Source organism: Quercus robur, chromosome 4 (assembly GCF_932294415.1).
Source record: "Quercus robur chromosome 4, dhQueRobu3.1, whole genome shotgun sequence".
Taxonomy (NCBI): Eukaryota; Viridiplantae; Streptophyta; class Magnoliopsida; order Fagales; family Fagaceae; genus Quercus; species Quercus robur.
Window position 1 is genome coordinate 5,807,091 of NC_065537.1, and position 8,676 is coordinate 5,815,766.

Genomic DNA, 8,676 nt, shown 5'->3' on the forward strand with positions numbered 1-8,676 from the left:
GATTTTTGCTCTTTTTTTTCTATATATAAAAAGAGCGAATAGGATCATGAATAATGTTATGAATAGTATTTTTGATTTAGTGACTTGCCTTTTTCCCCATTTTTTTTTCTTCAAGTTTACCAACTTGGTTTGAGCTTGTTTTTTTCTTTTAAAGGATCTTTATATGTTTACTTTCTACTTGTAATGTAAGCATACATTGTATACACACAAAAAGTAGCAAATATTATATACATTTGCCAAAAAAAAAATTGTACAAATTTTGCAAATTTGTACAACATTTACCAATTTTTATGTATTTACAATATAAATTTACATTGTAAGTGCAATGTATATTTCTCTCTCTCTCTCTCTCTCTCTCTCTCTCTCTCTCTATATATATATATATATATAGTGAATGGAAAAAGTTACAGTAATTTCGCTACAATAATTTCGACGGTATAGGGCATGCCAAGACTACCATGGTGAAGGGCGAATCTGTTGCCCTGACCATTCTATCCAGGCTCTAGTTTGTTTTCCCCATAATGACATTCCTCAGCTCATCCATCTCCTCTCTTATCTCCTGGAGAAGATCTGAGTTTTCTTCATCTAGAATAGTCGGCCCTCGACAGTCGCTCCTTCTATAGCTATCTCCCTCATCCTCTTGATTGGCTCTAGACCGGTTCTCCTCTTGTTAAAGCCGTAGCCTCATCTCTTGATTCTGTCTAGTGAGCTCTTCGACGCTAGCTGCGAGAGCTTGGACTTGTAGAGCTAATGCTACAGAATCCTAGTTGGACTCCATTTGAATGTAGAAGATAATTGGAAACTACGCTTTCGAACCTAAATACGAAAATGTCGTTCCCCACAGACGGCGCCAAACTAATGAAGTGCAAATTGTTAGTCTTTGTAAGTGCGTCCAAATGGAGCTGAATCCTCATCTGTGTCTCTGCAAATATGGTATGAAGGCTCCCTCAAGGTGGTCACCGGTGTGGTGCCTGCCACAATGTCTCCAATGCCAAAGTCATTATAAAGAAACCTTTAGAGAATAACACAGAATATCAGAGTACTATGAGTGATTTTAGGTGTCTATGTACCTGGTTTATAGCTGATCGAAGTGTATATATACAGCTTTGTGGTTCTTAGCCATTGGCGGCCTTAATTATGGCTTTAATGCCCTTTTTGTAATGCCTCAAGGCTCATGAATATGGGTTTTGATGAGGGTCTGCCAACTGTTTAGTTACTTCTCAAGGCATTGAATGTCCTTATTAATGGTTCTTCTGTGTTCATTTGTGTCGCACTGAGGTGGACGAGTATGTTTGATGAGATCGTCCAGGGAAATTAAGTTCATCAATCCCATCAATAACCTTTTAAATGAGCAAAAATCTATTTTTGGAAATAAAATGACCAAAGTGGACCTTGGCCCACGTATGTGGACAGCGGTCTATGTATGTGGGCCAAAGCATGCGTACGTAAGCACATTCCTGCGTACGCAACTAGGGTTTTAGAAGTATTAAAAAGGTAAGTTTTTTGCAATAATGGCTAAGGTTTGGAATGAATCCTACATCGTCTGGGAGCCATTCCAAACCCTATTTTTTCCACTACAAAAGCCTTACATGGTACATTTTCAAAACACACAAAATTCCTACAAAAAAAAAAAAAAAAAAAACTAAGATTCACTAGAAAATAGTGAATCAAAAGGGATTTTTTTACAAAACACCCTTAAGTCAAAATAAAAGCTTGGGAACTCCTTTTTTAGATATCAAGCTTCAACTCTTTCCTTTTCTTTTCTGCCTTCTTGTTGTTTTTTAATTTGTTTCTTTGCTTAGTTTATATTTATATATGTCTGTTTAGGTTAGTTTTATGCCTTCTTTATTTATTTTTTTAAGCATGTTAGGCTGTTAGATTTAAGCTTTTAAGTCTTACTCTGTTTTTCTGCTTGCCTGTTTTCTAGGTTAGGATTTAGGCGTGTCTACATACACATACTTTTTTATGCACACGTAGGTTCAAAGTATGCGTACGCATACAGCTGGACTGCGTACGCAGGCCTATGTATGTGCACGCATACTCGTACCTAGAAAACCTAAACTTTGATTTCCCTATTTCTTTGGCTTTGCTTATTTACCTAATATGCCTTTGTTTTAACCTTCTTATATGCTTTTGAGTTTCTTTTTTTGTTGTTCACATGTTTGTTTGTCATTGTATGCTAGATTAGGGTTTATCCTTTTTAGTGCCATGCCATTCATTCACATGTCCATTCATGAATGCCATTGGTGCTATGATGTGATGAGGTAAGTAAAGGTAAGTAATGCATTTACATGTACATGCATATTGTTTGATAAACATGGTTTGATGATGAGCATGAATGTGTTTGGTCGAACAACGTGTTCTTAATGATCTTCATGTTCCCAATTAATGTGATCCTTTGACATTTACATGTTACTACCTTGGATGAGATATATGATATGATGAATGTTAGGTGGATGATATGTATGATGATAACATGCTGGGGTTTGTATATGTGTATGGTGTGGCTCTCTCTTGCTTGAGGATGATAAGCGTTATTTTGGGATAAAGATGCCATGTTGTATGTTAGATGCATGCTAGTGTGTGTGTGAGTTAGGATACAAGTGTTGAATTAGTTTTTAATAGGGTTAAGACATGAGACACGACGATGGGAGGCAAACCTTAGGGTTGGGCGATCTTAGGTGCCTAACACCTTCCTAAGAGCATACCTAAACTCTAAACCCATACTCTAGTAGTAAGATCAAAGGTCCTTTCTTGAAATGATGCTATATTCATGGTTCCTAGACCATATAACTAGGTGGCAACTTCAAGACCCCTTGTGTCCACAATGTCAAACGTCCAGTAATATAAATATTACTTTCTTTTTTTAATGTAAATGATAGAGAATTTTGATTTAACCTGTTATAGGAAAAGAGTACAAATTGTCAGCCTATTAAAAGGTTTAACAGACACCACCACACACATTTGGCGTGATTATCACTTCACAAGAGTGTGCGCGGTGGTCTTACAATTTGGACCCCACATGTGAGTCTTACTAACTATTGGGCATACTCCCTATGTGAGAGCCCAAAACACTACTCCAAGACTACTTATATATTTTTCAGCTACCAATAAGATGATTGCAAACCTTGGCATTGCAAAATGGCAATAGAATATTTTCCATGTGAGATAGGTTCACTTATATAATTGTCACCTATTAGATCACTCAAAAAATTGTGACGCATGTATCAATATTTTTTTTCTTATACCTAACCGTTTATTGCAAGCATTGGGAGCACATACCTTTGATTGCAGCATTGGAAGCAAAATATTTTCGTACTTTTTATTTTCATATTATTATGAGATACTGTCAAATAAGATAGTATTTGCATTAAATCTAAAGATAAATTCTATTATGCCACATTATAGACTAAACTTCTTCTTCTTTTTTGTTTTTTTGTTTTTTTGTTTTTTTGTTTTTTTTTTTTGAACCTTTTATCATTAGGGAAAGGCAACACAACCACATATGACAACAAAAGGGCCATTAATTTTGAAAGTCATATGTATATTTGAGAAATTAAGACATATTAAAATGCATATATATATCTATATAATAACTAATATCCGAAATGTTTGACTTTTTGTTGACCATTCCTCATTGCACCACGGGGCTACATAAATTGCAGCCACATTTACATTTTAAAATACCGAATAGTTGTGCCTTTTTAATATGTCTATTCACAATTACACCTATTCCGAATGGGCGCCAGTGTGCCTATAAATAGGCATCCCTCATTTCATTTTAAAAAGTTAGTTTTTTTATTCATTCATAAGAGTTTTTAGAGATTGTAGTGCTTCTTCTACGTGTTATTCATCATTTTATCTTGGTTAGTTTTATATCAACATTGTGACTTTTCGTTTGGTGATTTTTGTTAAACGTTTAAATTATTCACATTAGCATGTTTTATTTATATTTTTTAATTTTATTTAATTATTTCGATTTTAATACCCTGCCATCCCTACCTAATATGACTCATTCTCTTAACTATTCCTCAAATAGAAAAAAAAAAAAAAAAAAAAAAAAAAAAAAAAAAAAAAAAAAAAAAAAGTGAGGAGAGAGAGAGAAAGCAAAAGAAAGAGAGTGAAGATGATGAATTCATTGTCGTCTAGAGAAATGGTGTACGTGGAGCACACAAAGGACATCAATGGCTTCCCTAAGGTCATTCTCCGCTAGGTTCGTGGTTGCTTCGCTAAGGTATGTTACGATCATCGCTATTTTCTCTGTAAATCTTTCGCTCTGATTATTTATTACTGTTAAATCTATCAATGTGTTATGACTCTTCGTTTATTCAATGATCTTCGACGACTTTTAGCCTAAATTTTGCAAATTGTGAACCGAAATTTGGTTGATTAATGAAATGGTCCACAATTCACATAGATGAGAAAACTTGGCTAATCTTGAAGCGAAGTTTGATATGAAAAGGGGTTTTTTTTTTTTTTTTTTTTTGACAGTTTGCTCTCTGTGTTCTGCAATAAACGAAGAGATTAGGATGTAATTGATGTTATCTTGGTTCTTGGATTATATTTTGACTAATTGAAACCAGAATCCTAAACCTTTATCTTTTAGAACTTTGTTTTGTGTGTGTAATGCTGCCAAATCTTTCTTTGTTTTGCATGTGTAATGTTTTTATGTACATATATAGTTTCCTTGACACTGTCAAATTCAAAGAATCTGCAACTGAAGCCAACCTTCTCTAAAGAGCAAAATCTGAACCCCAGGTAAGAATTCTGATTCGCTTTCAATTGAAAACCTACCTACCCTGTTATTATTTACTTTTGATGTTTTGGGTTGCTATGACTGAATGGTTGGCCTTTAGTTCGCCAGCCTTAAAGAGGGTTTTCCAAAAACAATTTAATTGTGTTTACTTTAGGGGCTATGGTTTCTTCTGCTTTATATCTTTTTGTGGTAGAAGTCAAACACTTTAGTGGGTTTTCAAACTTGGGCTTCTTCCTCTAGAGGTGAAAGATTCTTTCTTCAATTTTTGGTTATTGATTCTGGATTTACATTACTTTGCTATTATTATTATTTTCATACGTGTTCCTAGAATTGGATCATGGGTGAATTGTAATTGAATTCATAGATTGATAGGTTTAGATAATTCAAATTATTGGACATATTGAATTTTTATGTTCCTATCTGTGTTGTGATTTGTGATTTAAAAATATTGTATAGTTTATATCATCAATTGCCCCTTTTAGTTGGTAGATTTTGGATCAAGCTGAATTGCATGGTGTCCTTTCTTCAAAATTCTAGACCTTTACATGAGACTCATTGAGACAAAAGATTTTTGAAGATTGGCCAACCCTATCATAGCATCACCCGATGTGCTCGACAATTGTCTGAGTGAAGTCAAAAAAAAAAAAAAAAAAAAAAATAGCTTGGTAAATTTTTTATGTTTATTTTATGAAAATCCTCTATTTTCATTTGGATTATTTATTGTTTTTTTTTTTCATGCAAATACTACATGATATTTGTTTTGTTTGCTAATTATTTTCGTAATTATTAGAATATGATGAGTCTTATACCTTGATATATTTTTTTCTTTTTTGCTGATTCTTCCCACTATAGTGGTAATACTTTTCAATATCACAACCAAAGCACCTAGGTTGTCCACCTATTTCAGACCTTTGTATAGCCCCTTTTAATTTTCAATTCAAGCCATTGATATCTACACTACTTGCAAGGTCTCTGTCTTTCTCCATGTATATGTGTATGTGTGTGTAAAGTTTGTCTTTTTTCTCTATTTATATGTTTAAAGTTTGACTGTTTTATGGCTTTTCAATGGGTGATATTTTCATTTTGGTTGGGATTGCTTAGGTGTTTCAAGTTAGAGTGAGTTTTGTAAAGGATGTGCAAAAGCAAGAGGCATGGTGGGAAAGACAACATGAACTTGTGGCTAAGAATTTTGGGGTTAGAAATTCTTCTAATATTTCTTATTCTTCTTCTTCCTCTTTCAATTTTTGTTTCTTTAAGTTTTCATTTTGTTTGTATAGAATTGTTAGCATTTACATGTATTTTTGTGTGGTTGTCTTTAGAATAAATAGATTATGACTTTGGGAATTTACTTTCTGACTTAAGTGAATTATAAATATTGGGGCCTTGAAGCTTATTTCATCATAATTTACCACAAATCAATTGATACTATATGACCTATTATCTATATATGTTTAAAAGAAAAGGTTTTTTTTTTTTTTTTGGCCCTGTTTGAAGCTTCTCAATGGGTATCACTAAGACTTAGTAAGAAAACCACAAATATGGTAAACAATATGTGCCTTCTCAGTTTTGTGGGAAAGGATGGAACTTTTTGTATTTTTGGGCTAGGAAAGGGTTTTGTTTATGGTGTTATGGAGGGCTAGAACAATGGTAGTTTTTGAGGATCATAGATTCCTTTTCACTTTGCTATGAACTTTGCTATTGCATTAATTTGTAGACAGCTTCTAAACTCTATAGACTTGGTCCTTCGATGTGCATGGTAGAAAGCAGAAAATAAAATTTAGTAGTAGGCTGGTAGCTCTGGATCTTAGTACAAATTTTATAATTTCATTATTGAAAGTGTCAAAGTTTATCATTTTAGTACAAATTTGTAGTTTGTCATTGGAAGAGGAAGAAGAAGAAAAAAATGTAATCTAAATAATTCTGTAATATATTCCATTTACTCAATATTACATTAGTTGCTTATTAACACAAAAATTGGTTGTTTTTAATCTAGAACCCTGAATTTTGTGATTTTTAATAAGAATTATTTGCTAGAACTTAATATTTTAAGCATTGATAGCTGAATATAGAGAAGAAACAAAAGAAAGTAAGAACAAAGTGGGGAAATGTTATTGGGTCATCTCTACTTCTTTCTCTTTTCTTTTCTTTGCCCTGCTTTTTGTCCATATCCCCTTTTTTACTTTTGCTCCCATGCCTTGTTGTTTGCTTTGTTGTATATGTTCTTGTTGTTGGTTGTTAAGGGTGAATGGGAAAAGGAGCTGCCTTTGCTGGGTTTCTTAGTTCAATAAGAAAAAGGAGGAAGCTTTATATGTTTTTGGTCATGCTTTCTTTGGGTTTCTTTGAAAGGAAGTTTTTGTATTTTTGGGCTAGGAAAGGGTTTTGTTTATGGAGTTTTGGAGGGCTGGAACAATAGTATTTTTTGTATTTGTTATGTTACTTTTTTTCTTTTCTATCTCATTTGTCTGTATTGAATTGTGCTTAAGAGCAGCCAACGCTATTGCCCATTGTAACTAGATAGATAAATCACTTTTTTGTATACTGCAGAATATGAGCAGCAAGATAGAGTCAGAAAAAATTGCCCCCTTTTGTAAAATATGTTACTATCTAATTTTTATAAAGAACATTTTTCTACCATTGAGTTGGCTCATCAGGCTTGGAATATATGTAGTTTGTTTTAAATCTAACCCACATATGTAAAGGATATGTGATGTTTCCTTGCTTAGAGGTATAGAGTATGGGTATGTACACTTTACATGAAACTGTAATTTGTGTATACACAAATTTTACTATTAATAGAAAATTTTCTGCTGCGATTGTTTAAATATGAGCTATGAAAACAAGTTTGAGTAAAAAGTGAAGAAGAGGGTTAATTTTTTTTAATAATTTGATAATTCAAGAAGAGAGTGTTTGAACCTAACCAATGTAGCTATAATGTTATATAAATTTTGTAGATATTCTTTGTGCTTTCCCATGCATCGCACAGCTTAGCGACTAATAATAACTAATAGTTAAAACGTTTGACTTTTTGTTGACCGCCCCTCATTGCAACACTAAACTACATAAGTTGCGCCACTTGACTTTTTATCACTGAGAAATTAAGACATATTAAATTATGTTATCTTCCATGCATATTTTGTAGATATACATGTCAATAAAATATTAGTCTCTTTTCTTTAAGGAAAGTGGTCAAGATAAAACTAATTGAAGAGAAGAAACTTTATCTTGGAAATTAGTGTGAGAACAATAAATTAAAGAAAATTAGTCTAAAGAATTATTTGTTTCTCAAAAATTCCAAGCGGAGTTTGAATTTAATTTAACTTGCAATTGGTGAGATTTGGCTTGCCTTAGCACGAACATGCTGATGCGCACCATATACATAGGCACGAAACTTTGTCGGTGCGCCATAACGCACCAAACGTGAAACTCTACCTGATTTTCTCCATGAAAATGGGGCACCTTTGTTGCTGTATTCTCACCATGAAAATGGGGCACCTTTCTCCAAATGTGCTAGCAAAGCATTGATAAGTGACCACACCCCTTCCAAAATCAAACCTCAAAACCCAATTATTTTGAAGCCCCGAAAGCTAACGCCAATAGCTTGTTTTTAACTGTCAATGTCTTCAAAATTAAGATTTTACCAAAACAAATGACTGTCTTCGAATAGGCGTTATGGGGAGCCTAACACCTTCCTTGCACATAACCAGACTTCCAAACTCAAGAATCAATATTTTTTATAATCCACATTAGATTAGGAAAAATGACCATTTTTCTTAGCATAAGATTGGTAATAAAATCAAATAAAATCAGGTGACCAATCACACCTTAGAAAAAATTCAATGATTATTGGTGGTGTCTTCACTTACCTTTGGTGAATAATAGGTTAAAATCAACTCATCCCAGTCACTCGCGTCACCACGAGG